The 19189-nt window shown below is 46.3% G+C and overlaps 1 protein-coding gene and 1 pseudogene across 2 annotated transcripts in view; one reads left to right on the top strand and one right to left on the bottom strand.

Annotated features, from left to right (window-relative positions):
- ITGA9 (integrin subunit alpha 9) overlaps positions 1-19189 on the bottom strand; it is a 286264-nt gene that overhangs the window by 174470 nt on the left and 92605 nt on the right. The gene's annotated exons all lie outside the window — the stretch shown is intronic.
- On the top strand, positions 11288-11406 carry LOC118602386 (annotated as a pseudogene).

The following is a 19189-nucleotide window of genomic DNA, read 5'->3' as shown; positions in this document are numbered from 1 at the left end:
ATCCACCTCTCTGGGTTTCTCTTCATATGTTTATTTTGTCCGTCCTCCCAACAACCCTTTGAAGTAGGAATTAACCTCAGTTTACCAATGAGAAATGGGAGATTCAGAGAAGCAAAGTAACTCGCCTCAAGTTACTTTGGGGCAACCACGGCAGAGCTAGAACGGACATCTGCGTCTTTCAGACACCCAAGTTCATGCTTTCCACTTGACCTCTTCGCGTATGTTAAGCAGATTCAAAGACAGAAATATGGCAGTCAGCCCTCAAGGTTTCTGGTTCTTGGATTTCCAAAAATCAGACCTGAGCTGAGCTGGGGAGAGCAGAGTGGCCACGTAGAAGAGCAGGAGCGGAATAAAAAGGAGAAAAGCTCAGAGAGAAACAGAAAGAAGAGCAGAAGAGAACATTAAGAACGAGGGCAGGGAAGAGGGAAGATACTACAATCGATATTTAAAGCAGAATTACAAAACTCCATCTGCTTTCGGCCAAAGCTCTGCTATGTTTCCAACGCCAGCGGGTTGGGCCAGCATGCCGGGCCTCCTTCCCTAGAAGCTGCGGTCCCTGGTTTGCATCACCTCTCCTGGGACTTAGCAGACAAAGTGAATCAGCCGGTCACATGGTGCGGCCTCCCCAAAGGCACTTTCCAACTGACATGTCCGACACAGTCAGAGTTTCCTTCCCCTCGAGAGCAAGAGGAAAGTCCTTCCTTACGACCGTTCTGATTTTTTCCATTCATTTACTTTTTTATGTGGTGGAACATGAATTGACGCCACTAGGTTTGCAGAAGGATTCCCTGCCCTTTTACGCATATCAAATAGTAACATGAGTTTTCTCGGCCAGCTCCTATCTCCCTGCATTGTTAGCTCAAACACAAACAAAACAGTCTACATGGGGCATTTTCCACAAGGATTCCTAACATCCTACTCATACTGACCGGTGGTGAAACTCTTTGTTCCTTGTTTCTCTAACATCTGGAATCGGATAGTATAACTACATATAGACCATGACTGCCAATTTTCACGGCCTAGATTTTTCCAATTTTATTGATAATTATTAGCGCATTTACCATTATCACGGAATGAACTGATAATGAGGTAGAATAAGTTATATTTTTTAAATGCTTATAAGTGATATCTTGTTAACTGTAGTTCCACTGGGGGAGGGAGTATAGGAGCTGAATAAGATTTAAATGATCAAAGATGGAGAAGCCCACCATACACGCCCCTGGGCTAGTAACCATAAATACTGCAAAGAGAAGAGCCATACACTCAGAGCTCCCAAACAGCTTAGGATTGGATCAGAGGGTAAGAGATTATATAAATTGGCTAGAATGCTTGGCAGAGTATGTTAAGGTTCATATCTGAAGTACTGCACATGTGCTAGACCATGGCAGAGACTGCTATTTGCCCAGCCAATATCCACTCTTCTCGTCTTCCTTTTAACTGAACTTCAGCTTTATTGCAGCCTGCAATGTGCCTAGCTAAAGGGTAACATTTTCCAATCTCTTCTGGAAGAAATGGTCAATAGGATATAAGCAGAAACCATCATGTGAGCTTCTAGGAGAGCTCCATTAAGGGAGACCAGTTAGCTGAGAGATGTACTCTTTCTCACTCTTCTCTCGACTTCCTGTTTCCTATCTGGAATTTAGATGTCATGGGTGGAGATCCAACAGCCACACTGGGCAGGTGAGGTGCTTTGAGGCTGGAAGGATAGTGGAACCAAAAAGAGAAAAGGATCTTGGATCTTTGATGACCATGAAGCCACCATACTGGTCCTGAACTTCTTTTGTGTCAGAGCCATAAACTTGAATCTCATAAACTTATTATTTGGATTTTCTGCTACATGCAATAATTTGGCTTGGCCTAAAAGAATGATGGCACCAAGTAGCCACCAGGAGAGGGATCAAGAGAAGAATGAGCTGATGAGAATGTGTCTCTGGGGTTGTGGGGGCTGCTGGGGAGGCCACCGCCCAGACAGCAGAGGACAGGTTCTCAGAACTTCTCTTGGGAAGCATGGGATACTAAATGATGAGGTAGGGTATAACAAGGCAGGGACAACTCTCTCGACCTTCTTAACAGGCTCTAACTTCTGCTTACCAGTTACAAACCACCTTAAATGGCCTTCCTCTCCGCCCACTTCCTTCTTGCTCCTTCTTGGCCCTAGGTGACTGGTACTCAGCTCCATATGACTGAACCTCAAGAGCAATGGGGATAAAACATCTTAGGACCTTCCTTCTTACCTTCCTTCGTCCTACCCACCATAATGAGGCTTTTCCCGGCAGCGCTCTATGGGACCTTGACACAGAAAGAGGTAGAGACATACCAGGAATAGATATTCTTGAGATTTTTAGTTAAGGGAGGCAGGTTCTTCTCATCTCTCTCTCTTGCTCTCTCTCTCTCTCTCTCTCTCTCTCTCTCTCTCTCTCTCTCTCTCTCTCTCTCTTTTTAAGGATAAAAGGATGCAGAGGTCCGAGGGACCACAGTGGGGAAGGATGGGTGAAGAGGAAGTACTCCCTAAGGGCACACCATGTCAAGACTAGAGAGGGGCAGCTGCACCTTTGAAAATTCATCTGAAGTAAACCAGACATTATATCTGCCACCCCAAAATAGCAGGTCATCCCACATCCCTCCAAGGACACAGGCCCTTCTGAAGGAGGTAAGCTTCCACACTCCCTTCCTCATGCTGGCTCTTAAAACACATACATTCTTATAAAACGAACTCATCCAAAATTTCCTAGCAATGAATTAAAATTTAGCAACCCCAAGCAGCACACTTAAAAGTTTCAAAATCAAATCTCCCCACCACCCACCCACCGCCAACAGGAAACACAAGTTTTTAAAGAGTGAAAGGAACAGGAGTTAGAGTATCTCTTCTCATTGTACATTTCCTCCACCTTTTAAATGCATCCCTTCCTCCAAAAAAAAAAAAAATTCTCTCTGGAACTAAAAATATCACACTTTATTAAACATATCTTCCTCACAAGAAACCATGTTTGGGCTTGAGATTAAATAGCAAGAATTCTTTAAAACTACATTATTCTTGAAAAGTAAATAATGACCAAAGGAAAAAGAATTCCAGATTTTTCCAATACAACATAAAGATGACAGCACAAGATAATAATGAAGGCCCTATTTTTAAGACTCCAAGTGACACTCGCAACTAAATAAAAACGTGTTTGTGTTTCCACTCGACTCGACTTAGGAGTTCGCACATTCTGCTCAGTCAGCCATCGCTTCATAGGAAGAAGTTACGAACCACAGTAGATGCGAAAATGGCAGGCTTTCTTCATTGTTCCTCTTGTACTACCTAATTAAAAAGAGAATTGAAAAGGATAATTCGGGAGGAGCCTTTCATGGACAGGAGGCGGAAAAAGGATGGCTATCCCCAAATTAAAGAGGCCACCACTTGAAAAGGACCGATCCCATCCAGACATCATCCATGCCACTTCTTTATGCTTTTGAAGGATGCATTAGAAATGAAGTTAAGACAGGCAGGGCTGAGAAAAAGCCCATTTGCATGATACACTCAAGGCAGAAACAGCTGGTTGCACTGTTGGTCCTGGGGCTTTATGCGGTCCCATTTTATGGGTCTCTGGGGAGCCCAAGTGTACCCCTTGCTTCTGAAGGACATGAAAAGACCTGCTGCCTGCACAACTGTCAGGCGTGAGGGCAAGAATGTCACCCTCGGCTCCAAGGAAGCCGAAGTCATCATTTGGTGTTTACGACTATAGACACTCAATGTCTGCCAGGACATGCACAGGCCAGTCTTTTATACTTCAGAAAACTAAAACAATTACCTGAGGCGAAGAGCACCCCTGCCCAAGGGAGAAGTGGAAGCAAGGCGGTGAGGCTGAGGGCCTCGGCCACGTGAAACTACAGGACACGGGAGCGTTCGCCTCACCCACGGGGTGGTGTGATCGGGGCCACCACAGGAAGTGAGTGACCTCTCTGGACGTGGCCCTCACCTCTCTGCTGTCCCCATCCCCCACAGAGAACCTGCACCGTGTCAGAGGAGCAGGGCCCAGGGACCAGACTGCCCCCGGATGTGGCCCCGAGGGGCAGGGGTCAGCCTCCATCGGACGGGGCCACAGGGCATCCCGGCAGAACCCAGGTTCCTGAGACCCGGCGCAGCAGCCACCCTTGCTGAATGAGCACACCAACTGGCCTCTACACCTTCTGCTTTACTTTTATTTTAAAACAAGAATTGTAACCTAAAAGCAACAAACAAGCAGGACAAAAGGAGACTCAGGGACGTGGACAAGGCACTAGTGGTTCCCAGAGAGTATGGGGTGTGGGAGGAGTGGAGAGGTAGATGCGGTAAAGGGGGTCAAGTATAGGAGGTTAGGGGGAGGATGAAGTGGGTAAAGGAGATCAAATATAGGGTAGCTGAAGGAAACTGGACTCTGAGTGGTAATCACACAATAGAATATATGGATGTCAAATTACAATGTACACCTGAAAATTATATAATTGTATTAACCAATGTTGCCCCAATAAACTTAATAAAAATAAAATAAAATAAAAATAATGAAAAATGAAAAATAAAAACAAGAAGTGTGGCCGGGGCCTACACGCTTGGCTGTGGCATGCCCGGGCGCTCCTGCCGCACTCCATGAAGTCGCCCCCCCTTTCCTCCCACCTCAGCTTCTCCAACAGGACTTTCCCTGGTGGAACGTGATCCTGAGTAGAGCTTCTGACCGCCCTCATGCTGCTGTTGATTGAAATCTCTCTTAACCCAATGGAGATCTCAACACTTAGGTGGAACTTCCTCGTCAAAAGGCTGCTTGCTCTCACAAAAGGAAAAGGAAACAAACTAAAAACGAGAGTCCCCATTCGCTGGAAGCGTACTTCAGGATGGTTGTACATATTAAAAGACATTAAGAGGCTGTTCCAGACCACGGCCAAATTCATCCTTTCTCCTCTCTCTCCCCCCAGCCTGGTGTACCCTGACAGAGAAGGACTCCATCGGCCATGTCCTCCCTGGAGGATGAGGTCCTTGAGGACAGGCACATGGACTGTATACTACTGTGTCCCTGGAAAACAGTGGTACCCAAGGCAGGTGGTCCCCCAAACAGCAGCAGAATGAAAGCCACCCGAGGGCGCCCAGCTCTAGGGTGCTGGGCAGTGAGCCTTCCCCGTGGGCACAGCTGACCTTTCCATTGCTTCTTCTGAGAAACACTGGTTTCAAAAGAGTCCTTTTACTTGAATCCAAGTTCTGTTCCTTAAGACAGATCTTCAGATAGTCTAAAATTAGCACCCTGTCCCCCAAAGATCAATTATGAAAACCTTGACTTTTTATCAGAATAAAAAGTCCACTGGTGTGAACAACTTGCTTCCACAGTGCACAAACCACTTTCCGGTTAGCCCCACATTTGGTGAGCAGATACTCAAGGGACAGAATCATCTCCAAGTGGCTTTTCTGCAGCTGTGCTTTGTCACCTGGGCCAGTGCCCGCCCCGTCCCAGGATGGCCCTGGATGGTCAACTGAAAGACCCCACCCCCAGAGTGGGAGCGCAGCTCCATAGTCCAAGAAATTAGGCCTGAGGCACGCCTTACTGCTTTCTGCTCCTAAGAGCTTGAATGAAGTCGCTCCCCTGTCTGGGCCTCAGTTTCCTTGTGAGTAGAAGGGGAGATGATAGAAGATACTTCATAGGATTAGCAGACGACCTTGAATAGAGAGCTTCGAACAGTGCCCAGGTGTAGCAAGCATTCACTAAATACTAGCCATCATCTTCAGTGTTATTTTAGTCACTCTCACTACCCTTTATTTATCCTTAAATCAGAGACAGCCGATTAAGTCAAGTGAAATAGCAGCCTGAACACAGCACTAGCAGGTGTGGGTCTGGTGGGCTACGCTGTCAAACACCTGCTGAAGGCCGACCAGGCGTCTGGGGACGCCCTCCTCCCCAGGGCGCTCTGAGCCCCTCTCCATTAGCAAGCAGGATAACTGAGAATCTGCTGCTGAAAAACGGGAATGCTCAAGAGTGAGCGACACCAGGAACACTGGGTGCCTCAGGTGACAGCAGCCTGTCGTTCAGTCAACTTCCTCACCAGCAAGATCTTCACGAGTGGATGTCCTCTGTCACCACACATCCCGATGCAACTATGTGCAGCTGCCCGCCGCCCTCTTTATTAGTCCTGAGTCAATGGCCCCTTCAGGAAATAGACTCTGCGCAAAAAGACCCTGGAAGGCAATCCCACGGTGAGGTGGTCTGGAAGGTTCTGAGAATGTACTCCAGCTCTAGAAGGAGCTCTCTAAGTCCAGACCCAGGGCTCAGACCCTGCTGGAGCCCCAGTGCCAACCCAGGCTCACTCGCTCACTCACTCACTCGACCTCAGACCTGCACCCCCAGGAAGGGCCAAGTGGAGCCCTGCCCGGGAGCTCTCTCTCTGCATGGAAGGAATGCAGCTGCAAAGCCCGCGACCTTAGGAGGTTTGCACAGTCCCCACTCAGAACGTCAGGGATCTTTCCACAAGGCTCGGTAAGAAATCAACTCGGAGGCTAAGGGGAGACAACTCAGGAAGTTTAGGAAAAGGTAACCCCATCCCAGCGGGAGTTCAATGGCTTTGTGGCTTATTGGTTAAAACTCTAAGTTTTAATTTCAGATTGGATCTTAATGTAACAATTCTTGGCTGCAAGAGCTGGATGAATATGGAATAACAGGAAAGAATAATAGGAAAAAATCAGCAAAGGTGACTCTTGGGACTGATATTTTATTACACCACACTTGATCCTCACCCAAAGGTCAAAAAGCAATAGGATTTTACTCTCTCCTTAACCTGGAACTTCTCCAACCATTATTGAAAGTTAGATGTTCTGAGGACACAAAGATGATTCAAAAATAAGAGTGAGCTTATTTTGATGGGGTGTGGCAAATGAAGAGGAAATATGCTATTAACAGTCTTAAAAAGAAATACGTACCCTATGAAGAATACCAGGACCGAAAATAAACTTCACATAAATGTAAAATAAACTTTTACAAGCAATCTTCTCCTGATGCTGATTTTTCCCTTTCCATCTGACTCAAATATAAGCAAGACAGGACACTGAGATGAACTTTTCACTTTTTTAAAACAGTAAATGGAACTTTGTAGGTCCTGTGCTGAAGGTAAATAAATCTTAAAATGGCCTTCCATAAGGTCAAATTTTTCAAGTGGATGAGACTGTACTACACAGAATTCTGAGTTTCCCATGTGAAGTGATTATCCAGAAGCCCTGCTCACTCTGCTCGGCTCCAAAATAATCTGAACAAGCATTTATGAGGTGAGTGATGACCCAGCACCCCCTTTTCTTCTTCCACTCCTCTCCATGTCCAAAATAACCTGACTCTTCACTCGGAATCCTCACCTGTGGCTCCCTATGCCCAGAACACATCAGCTCATGTTCTCTACTTTCAATGTAAAAATGTATTTCCACCCTTAAAGTCATCTACTTTTCTATAATGCAACCTTGACACTTCTCCAACTGAGTGGTGAGGTCTATGTGCCTTCCCCTTGAACTTGGGCAGTCCACGATTACCTCAAACATCAGAAGTGATGCTCTGTGACGTGCAGGCTGGATCGTAAAAGTGTCATGCACGTCTATTCTGCTCTCTTGAGACTCTCCCTAGGAACACCCCTGCTATGTTGGGAGGAAACCCAGATCAGCCCACACAAAGACAACATGTCGTGAGGCCACATGCATGTGCCTTGGCCAATAGCCTCTCTGCAGTCCCTGCCCCAGCCAGGCACCTGCCAGACATGTGAAGGAAGATCCCCCAGAAGATGATACCAGTATGTGCATCTTCCCAGCTGAGGCTCCATACATCATCGTACACTCAAAAGTATTCTAAGCCCAACCTGAACACCCTACAGAATCAATGAGCAAAATTAAATGGTTGTTCCACATCCCCAAGTTTTGGAGTGGTTTGTTATGAAGCAAGAGTAACTGAGACATCAGTCTCTCAATGAACAGAATTGCAAATGTGAATGAGAACTCAACGTGACACACAAGCCAGGTGTCATATGCACTGGGAAGAGGGTGCTCCCAGACACAGGACATAAGGTTAAGGATCCCGGCTGTCATTAACCACCTGTGGAGCCTGGGCCAGTCATTTCTCTGAAGTCTTCGCTGTACACACTGTAGAATGGGATTACGGAACCTAACATGACCACTATAAGGATTAAATGAGACAGCGCCCAAAGACCCTGGGGAGGGTGTGAAATGCGAGGCATTGATAACATCCCATGTGAGGTCTTATCAACGCCATCTACATCTTCACTTCGGTAACACGAATTTCAGCACTCCGTGATGCCCCGTAAGGCCCACTGGAAAAGCAGAGTGAGAGGACAGGTGATAAAAGTAGCAGCAGGTAAAAACTTAAATGAGGTGTAAAGAATGTCATACTGTACCATTTTCCCTCCCTCCGGCTGATTTTCTCTAGAATGCACGTCGATAGCTTCTACACGACGTACTCCTGGGCAAATAGGAAAACTAGGAATTCCATTCCGAAAAGTGCACGCACACCAACAGCATACTTTACAGGTCTTTCGGTAGCTCAAGGAAGGCTTGCAGTACTAACGACTAAAACGTGCTGCCTTTTTCTTGTAAATGCAATTCTAATTGCATGATGTGTGTCACCTTATTTAGTCTGTACAGCATTAAATAGGTTCTAGCATTATTTCAATGTTATAGATGAGAAAACTGGAACACAGGCAGGTCACATCACAGAGTGACGACGTGACAAAACCAGAAGTTAAACCCCAGGCATTCGGGAGCAGGGCCACCCTTCTGCCCACTGCCCTGGGCTTCCCTAACGCAATTTTCTTGAGGAGAAAATGTGATCTCACATTCGGTTCGATTCCTACCTAATTACTGGGAACTTAAAAAGTGCTCTTAATAATATTCTGCCATTCGAGCTCCCTTGAAGAGACACAAGGAACTGATACAAAGAATGCAGCAGAGAAATGTTTTCTGTTCCACCTACAACTGACTCGGTGCATGAATTACATGTTTATGTCCTCAGAGACCCTGAACATATTTACAGAGCAGAACCCAGCAGGTCGCTTCTGAATACTGATGGGCCACGTTGTGTGGCTCAGATTCGAGCAAAATTCTGGGACAGAGCTCAACAAACTACCGAAATAACTTACGAAGCCCCAAGATTCTCTCTGGCCTAGACCCCATGCGGCCGGCAGTTCAGTTCTCTTCTTTAAAAAATCCTGAGTCGTAAGCTGCCCTTTTGAATTTCTGAGACTGAAGGACAAGTTGGGAGGAGGGAATGAAATAAAGAACGATGGATCCTCGGATGGTGTGACGTGACTGAGACAGACCAGACAGTCCCCCTGTTACCTTCCAGCTGCAGGTTATCTAGTCAGCTTCCTGGTGTCCATGGAAATAGCAAGCAGATTCCCTGTTCCAGGATCCAGACCTCCTTTGCAGTCTGGATCAATGTATTTCAGAGTATGGCCCCTGGACAGCAGCACGAACATCTCCAGGAAGTAGTTAGAAACGCACATTCCCGGCTCCCACCCTAGACCCACTGAATCGGAAACCCCAGGGTGGGGCCCAGGAGTCTGTTTGAACAAGTCCTCCAGGTGATTCTGATACTAGCTAAAATTTGCAAATGAGAGCCACGGATCTGAATTATAGGACCACAGGCGGCCCTAGACCCACCCCATCTCTGGCTAATGTCCAGGCAGCGCTCCTAGCCACTTCGATCTCTTCACGCTCAGGGCCATTTTGAACTTGTTGGGTGGGCTGATGGAAGGAGCTCAGCCTTATTGTCCAGTTATCTTGATCTCGCTCAGTCGATGCTTCATTCATTGACCCAAAACCATGAGCGACAACGATGCAGTCTTGTGAAACTCCTAAACGCTGCTCAGGTCTTGTTAGTTTTAGACAACTCACGGGTGTGACACGCTGCCTCCAGCCAACCACCCCTCCCTGGGCTGAATCCTGGTCAAGGAGCAGCCACTCTGGGCACACAGTGTCGCTATGCATCCCTTTGTGGCCTCGGCTGGTGCCTTTGAGATGCTTCTCATCAACCAGGCTTCCCAGGGTTTATCTATGGGTCTTCTTCTGTGTTAAACTGTCACATCTACATGAATAGTTAATTTGTGTGACAATGGTTCAGTAAATTCTTACCATCAAACTGACAGATGATTATTTATAAATCATTTGATGAAGTGATCACTGTCCATAGTGGTTCGGTTTTTAAATTAAAGGGAAAACTTTTACTTTGTTGATAATATAAAATCTTTAAAAGATTATCACCCCAACATCTATATTTCCTTCTCACAAAAAGTAGATGATGTTTCTGGTCTGGAGCGCTCCAGTTTCTTAGGAAATTGGAGAGCGAAGGGCCCAATACACAAAAGGCCCACTGCTGCTGGATAGATACATCCCTCGCCTCCAACACAAACAGCTCCATCTGAGTCCCAATTTGAATCACTGAATTAGGGCTTTTTATTTCTGTCCGCCTCTCATCAGTGGGTTCTCATAACTTGGATTCTCATGCAATGCTACTTCGGGCCTATTTTTCCCTAATGTTATGTCATCTCTTAACTCTTTGCATTTGTTCTATTCTTATCGCCCTTCTGCAATTAAAACGAAAAAGGATTAAAATAACAACATCTTTTTAGAAACTGAAAGCTCTCGAACTTCGAAGTTATTAGCCTTCGTAAAAAGGGGCTGATGTCCCCACTGGTCCTCACCCCCATCGACTGCAGAGGTAGAGCCTTCTCCTCCAGGAACCTCACATTTGACTTGATTAGACTTATAATGAAATGTCCCAAAGCGAGTCTGATAAATGATACCAGAAGGGGCAACAGAATTGCTAGAAAGAGGCAACCTGGATCCACCCCCTGCCAGAGATACAAAGCCTTGATGTGGTTCAAAAGAAACCTGCAAAAACGATCTCATCCCCAAAATGCTCACTGCAATTCACAGCTGCATCATTACCTACCCCCGCCCCCAAGGGTCCTACCACGCTGAGATCAAGTTTGAGAATCCTTTGGACACTCCCTCCACACGTTAAGAATAGCGACAGCCAGAATAGTCCACGGGACTCTAATGCTGTTCAGCGAAAGCTGCCAAGCACTTGAGAGGTATATGCTGTTGGGTCTCTGCTGTACCCTGGAGAAGGAGGTCAGCCAAGGCCAGGGGTGGCCAAGCCCAGGGAAGAAATGCTGGGACTCTGGGGGAATCAAAGCAGCTGCTGTGGGACATGGCAAAAGCAATGGCCAACCCTACTTTGGGAGAGCTGGTGTCTCACAACTGCATGATCCTCACATAGTTTAAAAACCTCTCGCTGTCTACGGCCATGCCACCCTGAACAAGCCTGACCCTGTCTGATCTCGGAAGCTAAACAGGGTCAGGCCTGGTTAGTACTTGGATGGGAGACCACTTAGGAAGACCAGGTGCTGTAGGCATAAAAAATAAAAAAGTAAAGGATTGTAAGCTGACAAGGTCCTTGCAATCTGTGAGGTCAACCGAGGGTTGCCTCGCCTAAAAATTTTAAAAATAAGTAAATAAATAAAATCTCTTGTTGTCACGACTCAATACACATTTCTCAAAGCAGATTTCGGTAGTATCAACATTTTTGTCATCAGAGTAAATTAGAGGTCAAATCTAATGTGGCTTCATGCTCAGCCAGTATTTGCCCCCAGGAACCTATGATCTGTCACACCAAGGTTCCTCAACATCTCCCATGCATAGCAAGGCCATGACCTAGGACCTTTGCATGTGCAGCTTCCTCTCCCTAGAACGTCTCTGTTTTCTTTGATTCTATCCCTAACTCTTCTATCTCCAACCCATATTCTGTGGTCCAGCTCCCCTTTCAAAACTTGCACCCTCCTGGTCTTGTAGATATTTACAAAACTAATTACTTCTTCTGAGTCTCTAAGTGCTTCATACTTGCATGTATTACGGCATTTATTTATATTACAGTTGTGTATTTGTATCCATCTAACTCACTAGATATTGCCTTGTTACTCACAATGTCTTATTTATCTTTGTACTCCAAGGCCTAGAACAATGTTGGGGATACAGAGTTCCAGGATTTAACTTACAGGAAATAATTAGACCAGAACTCAGGAAGGTGATCATTTTAGCAACTACATCAACATGGAGTATCACTTGATTCAATGATAGTTGTAAACTCTGCCAAAGCAATTAAGAGGATCAGAGGATTTTCAAGAAGGCTCTTCGGGAACATCTGGTCCAAGTTGCCTCTTAGTGCTGCGGGGACAGGGATCCTAAGGCTCATGTTTGAATTTCTCTGGCGATGAGAAACCACTACTTCCTCATGGAGGCACTCAATTCCAAAGAACAAACTGGATCGGGCTATAAGCCACAAGCAGTGAACACATAAAGTCCATCCAGCCCAGATCTCTCTCCTCTATGACCCAACTTTGCTGAGGACTCTGGCTAATCCATCTCTGTCCCGAGCCCAGAGTGGCCACCACTAATCCTCACTACAATCCCATGCTGTGTTTGTTCCACAGAGAAGAAAACTGGGGACCCAGCAGGTAGGAAACATGCTTCAGGTCGCCCAGCAGTGCGTGCACAGGTGGAAGTTACACTCCTATTCGGTCCTTGCTCATCTATGGCTAAGAGAATCACTGCCCCTTGGGTCACTGATTACACTAGACAGGGTTTCAGACCAATATCCAGCCTGTTATGTTCAAACCTTTTAACTTTACTTATATTTTGAATCCCAATGCCCATTTCTACTCCTTTCTAGGGTTGGTGCTTTGGAATGTCTATTAATTCTACGGTCTTCTTTTAGCCCTTTTCTTTTAAGTCTGGGTGGGGATGGGTGTGGCTGGAGGGCTAGGCCTGGGAATTTTGTTTTGGGCTTCAAGACCCTTCAGGGAAGCACAGAGCCCCAGGCCAGTGTGGTATTTGCAACCGTGGGCATTCAACAGATGCCTGTTGAAGGGAAGGGACAAGTATATCTGTCTTGGTGATGTATCACGATTTTAAAAAAGATACCCACTTATCCAGTGGCCACTTCCTCTGGTTATAAATCAGTAATAATTTAATGATGGGGAGGAGGAGAGGATCACATTTTCTTCCATTAAGACCAGCAATCAATCAAGCCTGCGGAAAGTCCAGCTAAATTTAGCATGAGATATGAGCTTTCAGAAAGTCCTCTGCAGTGTAGAAGGCCACTAAAAATAAAACAATTAAGTCACCACAGGGCTGATGGAGGTCTATAAATGGTGGGGATTGTACTGAGAGATCGGTACTGGGAAATGCCACCCCTTTAAACGGGACTTATCAACAAGAAGGAAATAGAGAAAAACCTTTCGATGCGAAATATCTCAAAGTTCTTCCATGATTGAAATGAGAAGCTAAAGAAGAGTCGTTGAGTGAATGGGGAGAAAAGAAATAGGAAGGTGTACAGTCAAATTATTTAGAAGAAACTCATCTACCTGTAACAATATCACCTAAACTTCAGGAGAAAAAAACATTCTACAGTCAAGTACACTAGACGTGACTACACCCTCCTTGTGCACACTGGCTTCTAAAGCTCTGGGGGGGGGGGGGGTCCTGCAATAAAGAAATCTGTCCAATGCTAAATACCATATTTTCCTAAAGTTATTTGAATACAGAACTTTATTTTGACATGAAATCTGTTGCCATCCTATGTGGGGGGAAAATCTCTTTGGGAAGTGCTGGTATGAAGGACAATATCCTCTATGCCTTCGATGCGATTTAAGCAAGGGGCCCAGTGTCATCAAAGACTGTTCCATAGGAACGATCAGCCTAGGCATTGCTGCTGACATGCGCCACCTGTACCAGAATTCCCCAGAAGGGCTGGTTGAAAATGCACTGCTTCAGCCCGAGATTTAGTTACGGCAATCCCACATTCAGCAGGGGAGGGCAGAGAGTTGCTGGCTACCCTCTGTGAAGCCAAACTTAAAATGCAGGCGCTCCCAGGTGACCATTTTCCAAGCTATCAGCCCATGAGATCTGAGAGGTATTCATTTACTCATAATTATAATCAAACAATATTTTTATTCATATCTGTTCTATATTATCTTGGACAACACACAAATTAACTCGAAATGGATCATTGACTTAAATGTAAAAGCTGACACTGTAAACTTCCAGTAGAGTATCTTGGGCCTATGTCCAGTTTCTTCTACCATTCAGTGAACATTTATTGAACAATTAGTCAATGTCAATTGTTTGGCACAGGGGATATGGCGAGGAACAAGAGAGTCCCTGATGCCAAATGTCTTATGATCTTTCAGGAACTCTTTATGGCTTTATCATTAATAAGATTATCCCCAACTTCTTAGAATCCATGTCTTTCTTGCCAGTACTACCTTGGTTGTAATCTAAGTTTATGGAACTTTTTGGCTCATGAATCGATCAGGTAAGGATACCATCTGCTATATGCTGACATTTTTCTTACCAAGCAGATGGGAAGAAGGACATCAAGCCCAGGAAAGTATAGGGCGAAAGAAGAGCAAATAAATGTGAGACTCAGAGAGCAACACAGATAAAATCCCTGTTTGATCCAGACCCACAAATACCGGTCAAGGTGGTAGAAAAGTCGGGCCAGCTGGGGTTCCAGACGACAGAATTTTATCACCCAGTCTGAAGGAGCTGGCTAACAGGAAGGAATGGACACATCCATTTAACCAGCTTGTTTCAGGCATCTTCCTAACACTGTTGTTGATAAGGAGCAAAACTGGCTGGTTTAAATTTCTTCTCCTTTATTTTCCCTGACCTTTGAGGGGGGGGGAGGGTGGGAAGGCTAAAGGTTCAGATACAGAGGAAGAAAGGAATAAAAACAAAGAGTATGGGTATTTCACTAATGGAATAACAAAGTGGAGACCCAGAGGGACTGGGAACATGGAGCCCCAGAGGAAACAGGAAGTGGGGGGTTGAGAGCACAGACAGATGCCTGTGGCTGCTCAGGGGCAGGACGAGAGGGGGGTGCAAGTACAAGGAGGTGGACTCTGGTTCAGCAAAAAAAAAAAAAGAACTTTCAGGTTATCTGTACCACCCAATACTGGGTGGGCTGCCAAACAGTGCAATCCTCCCACACTCAGGGTGGCTGGGGCTACAGGACACCCATAGTGGCCCCCGGGGTCCTATTCATGGCTTTCTACTCTGGGAACAGGAGGAACCCACCAGCAGAGCAGCTGCAGACAGAAAAGCTGAAGGAAGGGCAAAGTTGCATTTCCCAGGCATCGCATCCAGGTGGAGAGCATTATTTGTGGCACACGGGAAATGCTTACGCCCTGACTTCAGTGCAGGAAGCACTGGCCCAGTAATGGTGCTCATTTACTCCATCCACTTTTTGTACCCTCCAAAGCCTCCGAGTGTTAACAGGGCTGACAAATGAGTCCCGGAACGCCTGTACGTGCGCCCGTGGATGCGGGCCCTCCAGCCCCAAGCACTTCTGCACCCACGCACTCAGCCCCAGCATCTCTAACATGACCCCAGGAATCCCCACCATGTCACCTTTCAGGCAGAAAGTCTGACGAGCACAGGCTCACCAGCAAACTGTTCCAGTACAACCAGTGGAAAGCAAGGATGCTGACACTGTCAGCAGCTGGATGGCAAATCGCTGACGCCTGCAGGGTCTTCTGAAATGCTAAAAAGAGTTTTCAGACCTTCATCACCATATTTATGGACACCTGGGTTCCAGAAACTCCAGTTCAGGAGATTCAGAAGCATGTTTCCTAATCTAAGTATGAAGTCAACCTTTATAATATTAACACATTTCCCAGAACCTCAGGGGATGGGAGCTGTACTTTGACTATTCGTTGATTCAGGAAATGCGTTCGCACATATGAATTCACACCTGGGTCCCCTGCAGCAATCCCAAGGTCCCCCAAAGTGAGCAGGTCTGACTCCAGGCCAGCACTGTCCAATTTGGTAGCCACTACCCACATGTGCCTAATGAGCACGTAAAATGTGGCTAAAATACACTCTAGATTTCAAAGACCTAGTACTAAAAAGAATATCTCATTAATAATAATTACATCTTGAAATAATATTTTGTATATCTTGGGTCCAATGTTATATGTTATTAAATTAATCTTACCGGTTTAACTTTTTCAACGTAGCAACTAGAAAATTTACAATTACGTATGTGGCCTACATAACATTTCTATTGGACAGTGCAATCCTCCCACAGATGCTCTAGAGTTTCCACTCTGGGGAGAACTCCTCTTCCCGGACAGAAGGCAGAGAGGCACTAATCCCTTGGCGCCTAGGCATGGCTCTTCACCTAAATCAACTTCCTGCTGCCACGCATCTAAGAAAGCTACCGAGCTGACTGCCTACACAGTGCAATTGCTCTGTGTGGTTTTCTTAAGCATAATATAGCCTTGAACCATTTCCTGAAATTGTTTGGTCCTTCCTTCATTCCAAGGCAGGTGAACGCACCTGGGAAGGTACGTGGGGGCGTGTACACGCGACTCCACAATCACCATCTGGTGGGATTGGGGTGTTAAATAAAAGCAAAATCACAAAGGGCTAAAAAAAAAAAAGAAAAAGAAAAAAAAGAAAAAAGAAAAAGAAAAAAAAGGCAGTGAGGACACCTGCCTGGAAATTCCAGCTCAGTGGATTTACAAAAGACTCTCACGCATGTGTTTGCATATTTTCCAGTGTGCTGAGCTTAGCACTGTATAAGCAAGGTCTCATTTTATCCTCACGCCAACACTCTAGGGTAAATATGTGGGTTCTGCCTTTTCCCGGTATTAGATTTTTTATAACCACAGAGATTACCCAGAAAGTAATTTTTAAAAATAAATGACCCCCAAAATGGTTATGGGGGTGTGTGTGTGTATATTCCTATACTCTTATCCACCAAAATCTTTCCAGGACCAAAAAAGTTTGATTCATTATATCAGAAAAATAAGTCTCTCCTTTGAAGTTCATCCATTAACTCTACTCATCCTTTGAAATGGACAGTAAGGAAGAAACGACATTGGAACTTAATCAGTCATTTGACAAGCGTTTGGCAAGGGGAAGGGCCTAGGCATGGCCAAGGGTGAATGACAAATGTCATAAGCTCCCTGCCCCAAAAGAGCTGAGAATCTAGAAGAAGAAATAAAAATCAAGTACCAAAGACCTGTGGGCTAATCTGTGTCCTCCCCAAATTCCTATGTTGAAAATCTAACTCTCTAGTACCTCACAATGTGACTGTACTTAAGGACACGGTAATTAAGTTAAAATGCAGTCTTTGGGGCAGGCCCTAATCCAATAACTGGTGTTTTTATAAGAAGACGAGATTAGGACAAGTACAGAGAAAAGACCACGGGAGGACACAGGAGGAGGCGGCCATTCATAAGCCAAGCAGAGAGGCCACAGAAGAAACCAAACCTGCCAACACCTCTATCTTGGACTCGCAGCCTCCAGAACTGTGAGAAATTTCTGCTGTGTAAGCCACCTAGTCTGCGGCGCTTTGTTCCGATGTCCCGAACAGACCGACACTGAGTAACACAAGCAGGAAGAAGGCCCGCAGCCCGCCTGGGGAGTGCGGTGAGAGGAGGGAGGGCCGAGAGGAATCGGGGTGGTGGGCAGTAGTTCTGGAAAGTAAGGTTTGCACAGGTGGAGCTGTGGGAAGGGAGCGACAGGAGCACACGCGAGGGGTGTGGCAGGCAGGCCGCCCGACTTGCTAAGTCAGGGCTTTCAGAGCGGATGTCCCCACAGACGATGAGTTTCTTGGATGCAGGGGCTGTGTCGCTGTTCTCCATCTCTCCGGGGCTCCGCCCAGTGTCCGGCACACAGAAGGCGCTCGATCAACGGGGTGGCACGCATGATATGAGAGCGAAGGGGTAACTTTTAATGACCGCGCCAGGACAGCAGGTGTAAACCGGGCGTGTCCCAGGCACACCTGGATTAGGTCGCCGTAGCAGCGATGCATGTAGACGTGAACCGAAAATAGAGAAGCAGGGAGAGAGAGGGGCAAAGCTGAGAACTGGCCAAGTGAGACGGTGCCCCCAGTGCAGGTGTGAAATCATCTGAGCTTCTCAAGGGCGGGCCCGCTCTTTCACCGTTGCGTCCCTGCACCCAGCAGAGCCTGGCACCCAACACGTACTCCACGGCGTACTGGGGGCTGAATGCACGAGCCACACTTTAAGTCCCTCAAAAGAGGATTAAATGATGTTTACTTTTTAAGTGGTTGAGGCCAGTGATAGACCGGAAGACCAAAGAGGAGGACAGAGAGGCTTCATCCACACCCCCCTCCCTCCGAGGTACCCCCCTTGCTCTGGGCTCACTGGCCCCTGCCTGAGCTTTCCTCCTGCCCCAGCACCCACCAGGTGTGGACACACGTGTGCCACAGCAGCTGTGAGTCAAGGTCTCCAACCACCGCGGGAGCCCAGGGACTTGCCCAGGGACCAGCCTCCGAGCCGGGGCTCTCTCGTGCTCAGACTGACCTGCTAATCAGTATTACAGTAACCGCCATGTCTTGTGGGCCATGGCATTAAGATTACGCAATCTGTTCAAGGTTGCAGAACCATTAAGTTACCAAAGGAGACTCAGACCCAAGAGTTTGCTGCTGGTCAGCTGTGAGATCTGGAGCCAATTAAATGCTCTAAGCCTCAGGTTCGTCAACCCTAAAGTGGGATTTTATTTTACATATATGTATATGATACATACAATCTTACGCGTAGGATGATTATCATGTTATTGGGTTCTTATAAGGACTAAAAGTCCATGTCAAACAACGCATAGTAAATGTTCAAGAAAAGATAGCAATGATCACTGTTATGTTACTATCTTCTTTTAATCACACAGCCCTAACGCATTTAGAAAAAGAAGCAATTTTCTGTCACTCTCTTCACACAAAACTTCTGGGACACATATGGCTAGATTCTCCCTTTTACCCACCATTATTTCAACTCTAACGGCATAGGGCCCGGTCTGTCTTGTGAGAAGACCCCCCAAAGCCATCTGCAGACACCTCCTACAAGGAATAAGTTTCTCCACTGTGGAGACTTTCCTGGAAGTCTGTAAGTGAGGGACCACTTCCTCCTGCCCACTCGCAACAACCGGCAAAGGCCCCCATTCTTAAAAACGGAGGTCGCTCAAGAGGCAGGTGCCCCGCTGTAACCTGCCAAGGAAGAAAACGCATGTAACCACCATTTCCCCACAAGACAGAACCCTCACGATCCCAAAGTTGGTTTCTTATACTCTCTTTGTCTGAGGAGAGCAGAGCCAAGGAAAAAGGAAGGAAAA

Source organism: Rousettus aegyptiacus, unplaced genomic scaffold (assembly GCF_014176215.1).
Source record: "Rousettus aegyptiacus isolate mRouAeg1 unplaced genomic scaffold, mRouAeg1.p scaffold_m13_p_4, whole genome shotgun sequence".
Lineage (NCBI taxonomy): Eukaryota > Metazoa > Chordata > Mammalia > Chiroptera > Pteropodidae > Rousettus > Rousettus aegyptiacus.
The sequence above is the reverse complement of the archived record's forward strand: the minus strand, read 5'-3'. Positions and strand labels throughout refer to the sequence as shown.